At 30.7% G+C, this 16,989-nt stretch overlaps 1 protein-coding gene across 2 annotated transcripts in view; it reads right to left on the bottom strand.

Annotated features, from left to right (window-relative positions):
• Positions 1-16,590, bottom strand: part of LOC130449350 (LIM domain only protein 3-like) — a 150,856-nt gene extending 134,266 nt beyond the window's left edge. For both annotated transcript variants that reach the window (XM_056787119.1, XM_056787120.1), the window contains exon 1: positions 16,308-16,590. The gene's annotated coding sequence lies outside the window, so the exon portion shown is untranslated. The remainder of the gene's footprint in view (positions 1-16,307) is intronic.
• Between the last annotated feature and the right edge of the window lie 399 nt (positions 16,591-16,989).

Genomic DNA, 16,989 nt, shown 5'->3' with positions numbered 1-16,989 from the left:
AAACAGTATAGGGAAAATTAAGACAAATTTATGAACAGATGAAACTAATATTCACACTCACAATAAGATGGAAAATGTATGGGTATTGAAACTAACTAGTATGATTATTTACTTATTTATTTCAACGTTTATTTCAGATCTATATATTTCATGGACATTTAACTTAATCTGACTATCATGTAATGTAAACTTGTATCGATTAACGTAAAACCTATTCCAAAAATGTGTTCTTGTGTAGGACAATGCGCTTTATCTTATTGAAAAAATATCTACAAAAAGTATTCAGTTCAGATATTTACTAGAACCGCAAATTTATGTTGTTATAAAAATGTGAGACTGAAATACAAGTAATCCTGCATCGACGAACATTTTATAACGTACGTATTAGATGTACGATTTTTGGGGTGTTATGAAACACTTTGGCTAGGAAAATATGTTGAATTTAAGTTAAAAATGTGCTGAAAAATTATTCGCGAAAATGTAGAAATGTAAAAAAATGTAGAAATCAATAATCAAGAAAATAACCACTTATATCTTGAACTGAATAAATATGAATAGATCTGGTATTTTTACTTATCAATAATAAAGATTTGAAAAATGTCTTTTCAAAGTTTTTGTGATATGCATCTAAGTACTTATTACTATTAACTATTCCCTATGGCACGAGTGGAAACTCGCCCGCAAACAGTTAGTAACTCGCTTAACGTAATCAACCCTTAGGTATAGGGACGTCCGGGGTTGTGCTTACAAATAACCTTAATGCGATGTTAAATTATCGTGACGATAAGAATATATTCTTAAGTTATACCAAGTCGATAGTCACAAAAGGTGGATACCTCGATAATTTCCATAAATATAGCATTTTTTGGACGAGATAAAATTTTCAACATCTTGCCAGAGACCGCTATTTCTCGTTTTTGAAATTTATAAAACTTTCAACAATATCAAAGCGATTAAAGTAACATATATTGATTGCAATATGAGAAAAACGTCAACGTAGCTTTAAAGAAAATTGTCGAAAACGATATTTTTTATAAAGCACTAACCAACGTATTGTTAGGGAAATAAAAATCGCATGTTGTGCGTTTTTGTTCTTCATCTTTTTTTATTGAATATGAAAGTTTTAAATCGCTAATTTCTTAGGATATTTATCAAGACATAAAAATAATCAAATACATTGATTTATCAACATTTATACAAGGTGTCCAAAAAGCGTATCGGGTTTTTGTTTTCGCGCCACATTCGAAACGGAACGACGAAAGGAAGCGGGGAGAGGTTCGTGGCGTTCGCCATTTTGTGGAGTTTTAGTCACAGTACTCGCGGACGCATCGCGCATATTGCGTACGAGCGTACTATCGTAACGGTGATTCAATAGTGACTGCTCAACGTCTGTATCGTGCGAAATATCTTACACGCCACGCGCCAAGTGACGATATCATTAGGAAATGGATCAGGATATTCGAGAATACAAGTGCGACAGTTAAAATTCAAAACTCTGGACGTACTATATATAACTCTTCATATTTTATTATTAAAAGTTGCGGTTATTTATAAAGGAACTGTGATTTAAATAAGACCTTACACTTCGCTCTTATACTGGTGGGTCAGTCCTTTAAAAATCTTCCAACGATAAAAAAGTTTGGTTAAAAGTACAAATTGAAGGAAAGGCGTGTTTAATGAAATTATATCACATTCCATACGAAAAATTTGTTCCAAACTATATAAACTGCCATAGTGTGAGTCTACAACGCCCAGGTGTGCGTTCTACCTTTAGCTTTTGCCTACAATGCTCACAACCTTTCTACGTTAGTAAAATGGGAATTTCATCTTATCTCAACAGTTCCGCAAACATATTTAGTAGAAAAAAGAAATAAACTAAAAATAGTCATTCAACAATTGGGATTGATAAACTCAAAATGTGGTAAAAATTGATTATAACATTACTAAAAACAAGGACGTTTATCCCTTTACTGTAAAATGGTAGGAAATGGAATCAAAGACATGGAATTTTATTAGTCATAAATATAATTCGAACAAGTGGAAGTTACTATCAATGTTTTATCGAATTTAACATGTCTGATAAATCAAATCCATTAACATAATATATTTTCAAAATATATGATTTGATTATTCAAATTACATGGATATTTGTTTTGTCCAAAATTTGTTTAAGACGAAAGATCCCTTAATATTTATTCAACATATTTTTACATAAATGATGCTCATCTGAATTAATTACTTTTAAATGTGAAGGGACTAGACATAAATTTTGTACTACATAAGTATTGATACGTTCACGACTATTTATTTAATCTATTTACAAATAAATTCCCTATATAAGGTAGTTATAAAAAAAGATTGAGGGATCTATTTGAAATTGGGACCACAGACAGTGTGAAATTGGAAAAGCTGTTATATTTCTAAGAAAGTTTCAGCTTCATTGCAATACAAATGAAATTATCTTTACTTATTATTGTGACATGTTACATACCTGTTGAATACAATAAAATTATACATTCATAAGTAATATATACTAATCGAAAACTTAAATTCCATAAACATGGCGTTGAACCTTTAAAATTCACATATCCATTAGAAAGTTACTAGTGTATTATAATTTAACGTCTTGAATATGATTAGATTTTTTTAAATCATTGGATTGAAACTTTCGACAGTCATAAGAGAACTTAAAAACTCTTCTTAATCAACTTTTTGAATACAAATGATATGTAATAATAAAGATTGTATTTCAGTATTTCAAAGCATCGATTTTGGATGCTTTTCAGGTGTCACTTTTGGAGTCAACCGAAAACAATCTCGACACTTAGGAAAAACCCTAGATAAATTGTCCAAAAATTAATCCATTTTTATATCATGTTTATCTTACATGAAACTTTTTAACGGTTGATACCAAATATTCGCACTAAAAACAGATGCATTCATTCTATTTACCTATCTAGTCAACTTCAAATGAACTTTACTTACCTCTTAGTAAGTGAGCCATTTCAAGTTGAGAAGACTTAACTGCTCGTCCTTACATGAATGAATTTCGTATGAACTCACGATAGAAAGTGTCAGGACTGAAACTATCGTAGTAGTTCAAGTCAAATATTGGTATTGAAATATATTGAATGTATAGAATAACTCGTGTTCAAAAGAGTTGACCCCAACGCAACTTTAGAATGAGTTGATGGATTCGTTAGAGAAATTTGTGGTATTAAATGACACATTGAAAAAGTTGTGTCGTGAGTTCAAATGTGGCAGGCATTCGTGTACATGCGGTTGGAGCACCCACATTAGCTAGTTAAGCAAATGTGATCTTGGCGTCAAAATAACACATCCAATCTTAAATCCATCACTTCAAAAGCTCAGGTCGACTTCTAATTACATATTTTTCTAAAAATTGTAATTACTAAATCACGCGATTATTGAGGTGACTGAAATTGATAAGAATATGAAGCTACCGGAACTTATAAATACAGAATTGATAAGAGAAGTACTTTGACCTAAACTTATATCAACGTAGTAATATATCAAATGTATCACATCAAGTGAATAGTTGACGTGCGATAGTGACCACATTGAATATAAAAACTAGATGAAATAAAATCGACAATTCGCACTTAAATAATATAAGTGATTTTTAATTTTCTTATACTTTTATACATATGTTTACATTGTACTTATACTATAATTTCAGTTCCTCATGATGCATACGTAGGTATTGGAAAGCTCAGAATATATATTTAGTGTTGCCACAATCCCACAACTAAAACGTTTATTCTTCTCTACTATACTTTTGCGGAACATTCCTGCATTGGTATGTACACAGATTCTTCAGTTCTTGCTTAGTTCTTCTTCTCCAAAGTCCTTTATCTGTTTTTATTCCCCCAAACATTTTAATTATCAGTCTCTTTTCTCAGTTTCTTCTGCCTTAGTTGAAATCCATTCCACTTTAGTATGTAACTGTTGGTTGTACTCTTGTTTGATATATCCTAATTTTGGCTGTTCTAGATCTTATTAACTTATAACTTCTTCACAGTTTTTTTCGGGATTCTTAATAGATCAAAAGCAATAATCATTTTATTTCTACCTTTGTGTCATAAGTCTGCTTATAATCAATAAACATAACATGTAGGCCCAGATTTCGCTCATAGCTTTTATACATTATCGTCGTAATGGTAACTATCTCAGGCATTGTCACTCTTTTTTTATTGAAACCTCTTTGGTATTACTTTCTAGCAACTCGTTCAGTTTGTTTCTCGCATCTCAAGTCAAAATTTTTTATACTTCATCCAAAATAAATATCTCTCTAAAATTTTCATATATTCTTGAATATTTAACATATTATTCCACTATTCCATCTTGCAGTCATTTGTTCTTCATTTCAAATTTTCCATTCTACATATTTTTTTCTTTATATCTTCCATTCTCTCTTGAACTCTTATGGTTTTTCAAGGTTTATACCTGTTTTAACATTTGTTTATCAGCACTCCTTCGAAGTATTGTACCCCTCTTGACCTGTTAGTAAAAATTTCTATTTTTTAAGGTGTTTCCGGATTTCTGCATATATTCTCATGATTTCTGTCCAGTCCATAAATCAATAATGTATATATTTGTATTTTCTTTCACTATCTGTTACCAAACACATACATAACAATATTAGATTTTTTGTTTCAAACTTGGATTGTATGAGAGAAAGTTTATTTCTTCATATTTCATGCAACCTTCATACAATTTTAGAATGGAGAATTATTTTCTTTTTAGATTTTGTTATTATCGAGATTTGAACTTTCTGGTCTGGAACAAATAGAAAAAAATCGAGTACCAATAAATAAGCTAAAGTTTATTCCTTGTAATTATGATAGATGTTTTTCATAAAATGACTCCAGTTTTTATATGTAACCATCTTAAATTGGTGACTAAGTAATCATTGCAGAAAGTGTATAAAAGCTGGTTAAAGTCAAATTTACAATTCATATTTTTATTCATAATAACTCGATGTTCCTTCCGAGTTACCAGAGGTCTCACGCCAACGGAGCAGCACAAATTTGTTACAAACTCTCTATTCTATTTTCAACTAAATTTGAAAATATTTGGTAATTTCTAACCTAACCTAATCTAATTTCTTTTCTTTCAACTACCCTGGTTATTTAATTTAAAAATTAAATGGAACTAGCTTTCAGTTAAGTGTCCACCAGAAATATTCCCAATTATGTACTGTACTTTTTTCATGTTCACAAAGCTTCCTGAACCCCTTCCGTTTTTTGTGGTAATTTCTGGTACGAAATTTTCAATTTCTTGATCTATATAACTACAGCACTGCGTATTTAAAAATTCAATGAACTTTGTTAATCTTCATTATTTTTTTCATTTGTAGAGGTTGAAGTAACTTTAATATGGAAATATTCATATTTTGACAGCAGATGGAAAATAAATGGCGTCAAAGGTATATTCACTTATCAATAGGGGATAACTACGTAAAATTCATGGATTGCCACATAAGTAGTATTAATTTTCGAAATTGTGAAAGTACTAAAATTGAAGAAGGCATTTGATAAATAGTTATTCGCTCATGGATTTTTTTGGTTGATTTATTGTAATTATATCACAAATAAGTATATCATTTTTATCGAAAATTATTTAAATGTTTCACATAAGTAGTATTAATTTTCGAAATTGTGAAAGTACTAAAATTGAAGAAGGCATTTGATAAATAGTTATTCGCTCATGGATTTTTTTGGTTGATTTATTGTAATTATATCACAAATAAGTATATCATTTTTATCGAAAATTATTTAAATGTTCCACATTAGTAGTATTAATTTTTGAAATTTTGAAAGTACTAAAATTGAAGAAGGCATTTGATAAATAGTTATTCGCTGTATGGCAAATTTATGTTTGAGTCTTATTGGACGAAAAATCGTTCGTGTGTGTGTCAAGAATTGTAATCGCTTCTTTATTCATTACATTATATTTGTGTGTGTTTCTGAGGCTTTTACTATTACAAGAAATTTTAATCCCGAATTTTGAACGTTATTTAATCAACATCTTAACGCACCAGCAGCTTCGAAAATTTAACTTACAAAATAAAATTATTGTTTGCTTTTGTCTTTAGAAACAAGTCATTGGAAGCATCAATGATTTTTTAAATACTATATTTTGAATCCTACCATTTAATATTTGAGATTTCTGTGATTCATGACTTGATACAAACTAACTTCTATTTATAATCATAATTATAAATCACTTCGTATATGGAACATACCTTGGGGATAACACTGTACAGTTAGATTGGAAATTCCTCCGTTTTCAAATAACATCGTTTTAATTTCGAGAATTTATTGCGAAGAGATGAGAGGTTTTCAAACTTCATTCCAAAATCGATCGTCAAGATATGAGTTCTTTTCGTACATATACGACAAACTTAGGCATATAGAGGGCAGCGGGAAGAAAAAAGAAAATTGTTTTCCGAGATAAGATCTCTTCGAAATTTATAATTGAATTAATCAAATAACTTTGAGGTTGTATTGTATAGATTCTACTAGTATTTACAGGAAAAATAATTTGTAAATTATTTCTTGAATAGGGAATATCTAGATATTTTCAATTTTCTATGTACTATTTCACGTATATGCAAAAATTGTGAGGTGACTCTAATAGAATACTTCTTCTTCTTCTTCCTGCTGTGTATAGGCATCATTGCCTGTTTTTCTTCACGTCATTGCCTCTGCTCAGTCACCTGGGAGGTTGTCACTCCATCTTTTCCTAGGTCTTCCAAGACTTCTTTGTCCTGCTGGTGATTTGTCCCTTGATATTTTCACAATTCGTTCTTCCATCATGCGGTCAATGTGCTAATTCCATTGTATCTTTCTATCCAGTACCCAGTCATTGATAGAATACAAATATTCAAAAGCAACGTACAATCTGAATCTCTGGAATAAAAGTTAGCGGGATATTGGGACGACACGGTCTTGAAATTAGCATAATAAATAAATCTATGAATTTGATATGGATAGGTTAAACATAATAAGAATTGGGAAAATACTAGAAGTCGAATCTACTATCTTTGTGTAATAACGGAGAAAAAGGGACACTGCAAATACCAACCAAATGTGTTTAACATCTACGGCATTATTAGAAGGGATTGTAAACAAATGAAGCAGAGAAAGATATATGAATCTGTATTTGCACCAATTATGATATGTCTGCGAAATACGAACGGTAATAACCGGAACGAGAAGTAAAAAATAAACAACAGAAACGAGAGCATTGGGAAAACAGATAGTAAGTTGTTGAAATACGGATAAGATTGAAAATTATCAGTATTAACACAAGTATAAAGGCAAAACAAGTTAAATTGTGATAGCACAAGACTGCAACAACAGAATATTGCCTATAACTTTAAAAAAAAATATGAGATGATTTAAATCCGGTATCCATTCCGGAAGGTAATAATTCAATTTTTTGCTATATTTCGACTTCGTTTTAAACTAAATAATTCATCATATTTTTTATCACGACTCGTATTAGTTATAAAAATTGTAGAAATAGCAATGAAGTTATTATTCTAGTTATCATAAAATTTGGAAAAGTACAGTACATGTACATCGAAAATAATACGCATTTTTTTCATCAATTATTTCACATACTGTTTCGTAATAGATTCATATACAGCTTTCAAACATTACTTTTTATTGACACATTTCCTGTACTTCTTGATATCATCGAATTAAAGGCGGAATGTTTTAATAGAAAATGTTCAACTTTGTATCTTAGCTTTTGAAATAATGAGCAAGTATAATAAATAAACAAATAAAACGCTATGAATTCATTAGTCATTGTAGGAAGTTGAGAAAGATTACGAATTAGTTTATCACATGTATTATATTGGTAGTCTAAAAACGTGACAATAAGAATAATATTGCAAAACGATAACTGTCGATTATCATTTTATTCTAATTGTGTTTTCAATCTCGAGACAGAATAGATTATTCCTATGAATGAACTATATCCCTAAGGAGAATGTTAGATCCTATTTAGATGAATTAAATTATTTAGGAAATTATATGATCTTACATAATAATTAATATTATGCCATATTTAAGAAATATCTTAATTATATTCCAGTATATTATAAGTGACAATTGTTCGTTAGGTAAGTACAGCTGCTCAACAGGCCTAGTTAATCTACGGTTGTATAACTGATTCTCTTTTTAAAACTATACTATGATCTCCGCAACTTTTATATTTGTTAAATCTTGCTTGGTTTTCCCAACATAGTTGTTCTTAGTGTAGGACCATCTTCAATTGTCTGTTTGTTTTCTTTTTCTCATCATCATGACTTTCTTTTGATGCTGTTCTTACTATAAATAACTATTCGGTTTCATTTTTGTTTTACTTTTTTTTGTTATCGAGGCCCATGTCTGAAATACTCATGCAAAAAGTCTAGATTACTAAACCATTTTTTGTTGAAGTCGAACAATACAAAGTTTTTCGATTGAATTTTTCTAAAAATAATATTATGCTTTATCATGTCTTGTTCGGTGTTATTTGTGCGCAGTTTTATAATAAACTTAATAGACCGTAACTATCATTTCAATACTTATACCTATCCTCTGTATATTACAAATAAGAGGAGGAAGAGACTTCATTTATATTGATGAAATGTATTAATCTTATCAATTCTGATTATCATTATATAATTTAGGTATGTGAATATATTATATGTCAAAGAAAAGTTAACTTTTTGAATGGAAATGAAGCGAGGTACTAGTCCAGCAGTAGGGAAAATCTCTATTACTTGATTGATATGATATAAAATCATGATCATGAATAATTATAATTCCTCGAACTCGTACATATTAATAAATATATATCTATATTGAGAAAACCTGTTCCGCACTTTAATAGAAGCATTAGCAAGAAATACAACTGATAACAATGAAATTATGTTTAAACACACAGATAAAATGGATAGATGTATAGTATTTTTGAATATACGCCCCCTGCATTAGTTGAGATAACTAATTCCAGTATTGAAACAGTTTTTCAAACAAATTAATAAATATTATTATATATATATATATATATATATATATATATATATATATATATATATATATATACATATAGTATGTATCTCAATTTTTTGTGACAAGTGTTAAATATTTTTCTTACAGTTTCTATTGCATTTTTTACTACAGCACTAATGCATAACCACATAAGTTAGAGTTGTTATGATAACTGTATCTTTTGACTTTCTCAAGACGTTTTTATCTTATAATTATTTAGATACGCCTCACTTAGCCATTGTAGTTTTCTTGCTTTCCTATCGATTCCGATCGATTATTTTCTTACCCCTAAATATAAAAATTATTTGGCACTTCATCTTGACTAAAAAATGAAATTAAATCGCGAAAATTTTAGTGCGGTGATTTTCTACGACTTACGAGTGGAATAAATCAATAGCAGTGTGCCGATCAACTCGCTTTGACTTTTGGTGATGAATCGTCATCACGAGTCACCGTGTTTCGCATTTGGCCGTCAAAAAGAGTTGTTCGCGTTGGATACCGCATAATTTGACAGTCGCTCAACAAATTCTCGAGTCGATTAGTGCTTTAAAATGCATCTATAAGATCGTAACAGGGGTCGAATCATAGATCTATGAATATGAACACGACTCTTAAACAACAAATCCAACAAAAGTTGTTCGCACATGAAACAATTCGAAGCAAATGGTCGCCTGTTTTTTCGGACATGTCGCCATCGTTCATCGCTATTATTCATCTTTCATACATCACTTCAAACTAAAACGTTTTCAACAGTCAAAACATCGCATTAATGGGTCATCCGCCTTGTTTGGATCCCAATAATTTCTTCTTAGCTCCGCAGATTAATAATAAAATGCGAGGTGAACGTTTTTCTACACCTGAAGCAGTTAATGCGTTTTGGAGGTATTTGAATCGAAATGGAAAAAATTGGTTCAAACGCATGCACATGTGTATTGATCTTATGGAGAATATTTTGAAACACAATAATCCCATATCCAATTATAAATATCTATTTGTTTATCGCGAAACTCAAGTAGCAACCCTCGTACGAGTAACATAAAATTGTTCTTAAAGGAGGTGAGATAAAGATTACAAAACTAATGATAAACGTATTTCAAAAATGTATTTGAACATTAAACTCAAAGAACTGGCAAATATAAAATATAAAAAATATTGATTTACTTTTATTTTTATTCAGTATTCGGCACTGAACAGTAGATTATAACAATAATTAATTAATTAACTATTTTCAGTACAAATATAGATGAATATTTTTACGAATTTTGAATATTATACCAATTTATAATAATAAGTTATAATATGTCTATTATTCTCAATTTTGAAGTAGAATTTTCCTATTAATATCTAAAATTTCTGTACAAGTACAATACAAAACTGAACTAAGAATAAACGTGGAATCTTTCATTAAAATATAACAGAATAAACTTAATGAACTTATATAACATTATTTAGTCTTATCGCAGAGTTATAATTGCTGTTGATAAATGCTAGTACAGGCAATTAGAGTAATTGGAATAATTGGATATTGTGGGAATGGGACTTACCTCCAGTTATACTAAACATTCAATGCTGAAACTAGATGAGGTATAAGTATTTCGAAATTAATTAATTCTAGTATATTCTGGTATCCCGATTGAAACCTACGAAGTTCAATAACAAATCCATGCGAATATTGAGAAAAAAATAATTCATGTTGTATCCGTATTAAACCCCGAATGATGATTAAATAAAAGCTCGTCTGTGAATATTAATGTGGAATGGAAGATAAAATGTAGATTAAAGTTATAAATAATATTAATCGATAAATAGAAAAGTCGATGTTGAACAATTATTAAAACTTTTATTATCGCGCAGGACGATAGTGATTTCATTAATACCAAGAAATAAGCATTTGTTTTCTATTCAAATATCAAAAACCAGAAATTCAATTTTAGTAAATCTATGTTGAATTTTCATTTAAAATACTTTACCAGCGACCAGCTTTTAAGAATTTACGGACGGATAAAAAACAGAAGATGAAACTGGAATATACGTGTACGAGCCCAGAACCAAATACTTTGAAAACCTGGGCATGGGACAAGCATTTTTCAAGAAGAAATCTACGAAATATGTGATTAGTTCAATCTAGAGAGGAACTATCGTAAACAGATCTTCCTGTCCGATAGTCAAGCAGCCATTAGAGCTCTCAGCTCCAATTCCATAAAATCCAAACTCGTTTTGGATTGAAACGAGTTTGAAAAAAAAAGGAAATAAAAAAGCTGATAAGCTCGCTAAAGCGGGGACAGACAAGCCCTTCTTCGGACCCGAACTCTTCTGTGGTATCAACATCAGAACAATAAAAAAACACTGGGAACGGATGTAGATAGGAACAAAACCAATTATTAGGACAACCTACAGGGGCTGAGTCAAAGACTCTTCTGGGAAACTATAACCAGAGTAGATCTGCAGAATGTATCAACCTAACTACGAAAATTCTAAAAATACTAACAGGAGTTTTATCGGGGTACCTGACGACGCTGGACCTAGCAGATAATGCAACGTGAAGATTTTGTTGCAAAAAGGACGCAACCTCTATCCACATTCTCTCGAAGCGTGAAACACTCCAAGAAAGGAACTCCAGAGCACTACACCTGGGAGCGCTTGAAATAGAAGACCGAAGATCTCTGGCAATTGAAGCCATCCCATATTCTAGATGTTTTACAAGGAGTGGGATTAATGGATCAGCAGTAAACACTGGGATCTATCGCAGCAAGAAAGGGGGATACAAAATGGAAATTCGTTTCAATAAGAAAAATGAATATTTACTTTTTTTTACTTTTATTCTGATTTTATTCTTATTTTAATGTTGGTTATCTATTAATTAATATAAATATCAGTGTGTCAATATCATATTTGGGAAAAAATTGAAATAAGTCGAAACTTGGCCAAAAACAAGAGACAGGTAATAGTTATTAAATCTATAATAGATTAGTGATTTGGGATGGGATGTGAACAGTGAAAACCCTTGAATTTATCTACTAATAATCACATATACGTTTACAAATTCAGTTAAAAATATGAATACATTCATCTGTTTACATTAAACAAACGTAAATATGAATATACAAGTAAAAAATGAAATCACGAGCATAAAACTAAATTTGCAAAAAGTGTTCTTTCCAACAACACGAGACAATCCATTCGGAGTGTTTTTTATTCTGTGACAGAATTTATTAAATGATTGGTAATTGCTTGATGCGTAATAAAAGTATAACATTTTCCAGTTGAGTGGCTAAGAATACGAGGTCTGGCTATCAAATAACGTACTGCGCGCCTAGAGGGCGCCCTAGACTGTTGGGGTAAATAACGAATAGTGCGTTGGGTGTCTAGACATCTTGTATATGCACGTCCCAAAACACGTTTCTGTCACTATTATAGTATTTGTTCAGTAGCCATTTGAAACGAACGTGTTGTTTTCTCGTACTGAAAACCATGTGCGACGAAAAACAGGAGCAACGCATCAATCTCAAATTTCTCAACCAGACTTACAATTTGTCAGTTTTGGAAACACTGCGAGAACGAGTTCCTAAAAAACGGCTCGATTTGTGGAAGAACAACTCGTGGATTTTGCACCAGGACAATCCACCTGCCCATAAGGCGCTATCTGTGAAGCAGTATTTGGCCAGTAAGCACACTCCAGTTTTCGAACACTCGCCGTACTTACCAGATTTGGCACCATGCGACTTTTTTTGTTTCGTAAGATAAAATCTGCTTTCAATGAGACCCGATTTGAGTCGATGGAAGTGGTAAAAGAAAAACCGTAAAGTTCCTAAATGCCTTCACCAAAGAAGACTAAATATAATGATCATCAGCAAGAATTCTGAAGTTTAAAAAAGTTGTACATATGAAGCCCAACTGCTTATTGGCTTCTCTAGTTCTATATTGAATCCTGATCCTATCATATGTTTTAGAAATATATTATTCCCTAGACAATAATTGAATAAATTCTTGCATTTAAAGTGATTAGTATATGAAATTAAATAATTTACTTCTATATCTATAGTGACCTATTTCAAGCGTATGAGTCAATAATATTAAATGTATGGAAAGCTAACTGTAAAACAGAAATAGAATAAATACCAACAAAATTGGATTTTGTAAGAAAAGTTCTTGAATCTTTCATTTAAAGAAGAGACAAAATAAAATTCCATACACTTCAATGGGGAACTCCAGTCCTATAAATAGAGCATTTGAAATATGATCTTTATTTCAATTTTAATGTTCGCTCTTTCAGTAATGTGCGCCGATAATAACTTTTATTGACCAGAAAACAGAAACATAATTTATATTTGAGGCTCATTTCAATCTATTGAAATGTACTACTATATATTTGATTCCATTGCGAATCAGAATAAATTAATTAACAGTTCGACTACAACAGCACTATTGTATTAGTAATCCGTACGGTATCGAATCAGTTACCTTTTTCACTGCCGCAATTAGAGGAAGACGAGAACTCCAATGCCCCTTTCAAACGGGCTAAGTACATTGTGATGTAGTCACGTAGAGTGTCCCCGTCTTTTATAAATAATGTACTACCTCCTCTTTGAGGACTGTATATTTATGTGTCGTCCTGGTGCTTCTATTGATTTTTAAAAGTATCCGCAAAATACGAAGGACATTATACAGGACGTTGAAGTAGAAATTGGCGCCTACAGGATATACTGATACAATTCATCTCCTGTAGTTTGAAATTAATATATGGTAAATAATTGCTGATGTTTTATAACAATATCACCATATAACTTATACTATAAATACGGATTCACTTAGGATTAAGGTAGACAAGTATAGTAAACCCATACAACTACTAATACTTATTCTACTTGTTATTTCGAAAAACTTAGGTCAACAGTTAAGTCTTCGAGATCTCATCAAGAAAAATTGCTTACATTGTACGTAAAACTAAAACAGTCAAAATTTCTCGTAAAAGCAAAAAATATCATTGCAAAATACTTGAAATATAATTAAAAATAATATACAAATCTACTTCTTATTTCAAAGACAAAATACTGCAAAATATAATATAATATAATAAAAATCTTTTTAGGAACATTACTTTATGAATATTTATAAGTACTTTTTCTAAAAGAGATTAAGGGCTGGAATTTTCTGAAAAACTTCTTTAGACTATGTACTTTTATACTGTATACGTGGTGATATATAATTAAATCTTAGTCCCGCAACTTTTTCAATTCAATATTGCCAAGTCATTGCGAAAAAATTCCTAAATTTCCCACTCGGCCGCTTTGAAAATTTCGGGCAGCTTTTGTTAATTTACAAAATAGTTTTAGAATATTTTATAAAATTTCATAAAGAAATATTGATTTTTCGCTGCCTTGTAGCGAGTTAACGCAAAAAATGATGACCCAATGTATCGAAAATTTTTCTCAAAATTCGATTTTGGCAAGGTTCCTTAAAAATTAATTAAAAGAAAATTTCATATTCGGATTCAGCGATTTCGAAACACACATAGATCAACCATTATTAGCTATTAGTACGAATCGGTTCACTAATATGCATTTTTGAAGGTGGTTGCCACTCGCCTAAGTACGCAGGTAAGCAGGGATATAATTTCTTATTATATCTTTTTCGAATCAGAACTATCAATAGAAAGCAACAGCAGCAATTAATGATTACATAAAAAATACCAAAAATATTAATTAAATGCGAGTTGTTCACAAGTATTCTCATCCTTTTTTATCCGGAAAACATTCACCAATACTTACTTCTTTAAATCATCATTGAGGGGGCTATAGCCCCGGGCCTCAGGTCCAAGAGGGCCCCATCATTTAGAAATCATTCTGTATTTTTTGATGTGTTGATACTACAAATCTAACGTATTAATATTATTTTGTGAATTTTTCCGGGTTTCCGAATTCCTTAAGGGGGCCCCGTCATTATTTTAGCCCCGGGCCTTATAAATCTTAATCTGGCCCTGATATTATTAATTTGTTGCATCAATATATTTTTTAACATTAGAAAGAGTTCATTTAAAAAGTAAAACTAATCAACGAATTCAGCACTTCTGTAGAAGGGACTTGAGAACAAAATGTACTTCTGTTGGAGTTTTTATTAAACTAATACGAGTGTAATAAGTTTGTATTATCCATCAATTATGGAATTACGTTGAATTATTTTCTTTGATTGAAGTTATATCGCATAGATAGTTGAATTATATTCAAATATTTTTTGTACCAACATATTGGTTGAATAAATAAATTGAAAGGATTATCTCCATTAATAAACGGAATTTCGTGTGCAGGACTCTTGAAAGAGAGAGAGAGAGTGCGAAAATCTTGAAGCTATTTCTATGAACAAGTTCCTGGTCTATAACAACCACCGTTCTCGTATTATGTGACAAAGAAGACTTTTCCCAATTCAATTTTAGTCGAAAGAATTCATGAAAAGGAATTGGTAAGGAAATGATTCCAAAAATTTATATAGTGAGTGGGTTAATGCTTGACGTCATTTATTATTTTGAAAAAGGGTTATTGAAAAAATAATTATAACATACATTAATTGAATATTTCGTATTATCATCATTCAGGATTAATAATATTTAAAAAACAATATCTGTTATATAATGTAAACATGAAATCAGTTATCATGTTAGTCTTTTATTTTGACAGGAATTTTTTGGAACATCATTTAAGGAAGAAAATATTTTATAACAATGTTATCATCAAAAACTAGTTGAAACTAAATACAATACGAAAAAGAATTGAAAAGAAATAGATAATAAAAGTTGGGAAAGATGAAATATTGTCAGTCTCAAAGTTTAAATGGAAAACCTAAACCCACAAAAATAGACTGAAATACTATATTTTTGTAGCAAAAAAATAGCAATTATAAATCCCTCCTACAAAAAAATCGTTTGTGTCCGTTTGTATAGTTATATATAATAAAAAATTACAATTTGTTTATTGTCTAATCATTATTTATCAACAACTTACTCATGTTTAAGAAACATATGTATATAGTATAAGTTGCAATAAATCATTAATTACCGTTTAATTCAACTGTTATTAATACAATGAAATTGTGAAGAATTGAATGTCAAAATCCATGCGAGACGTGTACAATTGAAAAGTATCATCAGGAAACATAATACTGTTTGATGATATGTTTGTAAACAAATACACGTGACGTTGAGTTGATAAGTTCGAGTAATAGAATAAAAAAAGTACTCACCCCCTTAATTTTGACGAAAGTTTGTCTTCTCGGGCACCAAAACACAGTCTGCTAACAAAAACACTTAACGAAAACAATTAAATTACACAGTATTAGAAAAAATGTAGAAGAACTTTCAAATGTCAATACGTATAAAATTGTAGTTACTGAACATAAACGAATATGAAACGGCTATCAACAATGCGTAAAGTCATAACGATAAAAAGTTCGGTATTTGTTTCGATACAAGCGAGATGCAGTCGCTCCTGCCTCTGTTAGCTTTCGACTCCGAATGAGTTCGAGCGCGAATACGGGGTAACTTGCGAGAACTTGCGAGTCAAGTACAGTGAGCTTTCGGACGAATTTTCGCACGCTGGGACATCCTACCTCGCGCAAGCCAGTATTAGGGGACGGCCTAGGAGGAGGTGGCAAAATTCTGGAAAATAGAAGAGGTGGTTACTGTTGGATATTTCGTTTTCAAGTGTACAGTAACATTGAACATAAGTTTTGATACTTTCTCGCATATATCTAAACATTACTCCATCATGGAAGTAACATATTTGTATACTTTAGAAAGCGCAATTTGCACCTGAAAGCCTATAAAGATCTGAAGATTTTGCTTTGAGCATTGTCTGTGTTTGCTGATGTTTTTTTAATGTGATGTGATATTCTTTTTCTGGAAATTTTAGAAATAAGAAAATGT

Source organism: Diorhabda sublineata, chromosome 10 (assembly GCF_026230105.1).
Source record: "Diorhabda sublineata isolate icDioSubl1.1 chromosome 10, icDioSubl1.1, whole genome shotgun sequence".
Lineage (NCBI taxonomy): Eukaryota > Metazoa > Arthropoda > Insecta > Coleoptera > Chrysomelidae > Diorhabda > Diorhabda sublineata.
This window is presented reverse-complemented; position numbering and strand designations above follow the sequence as displayed.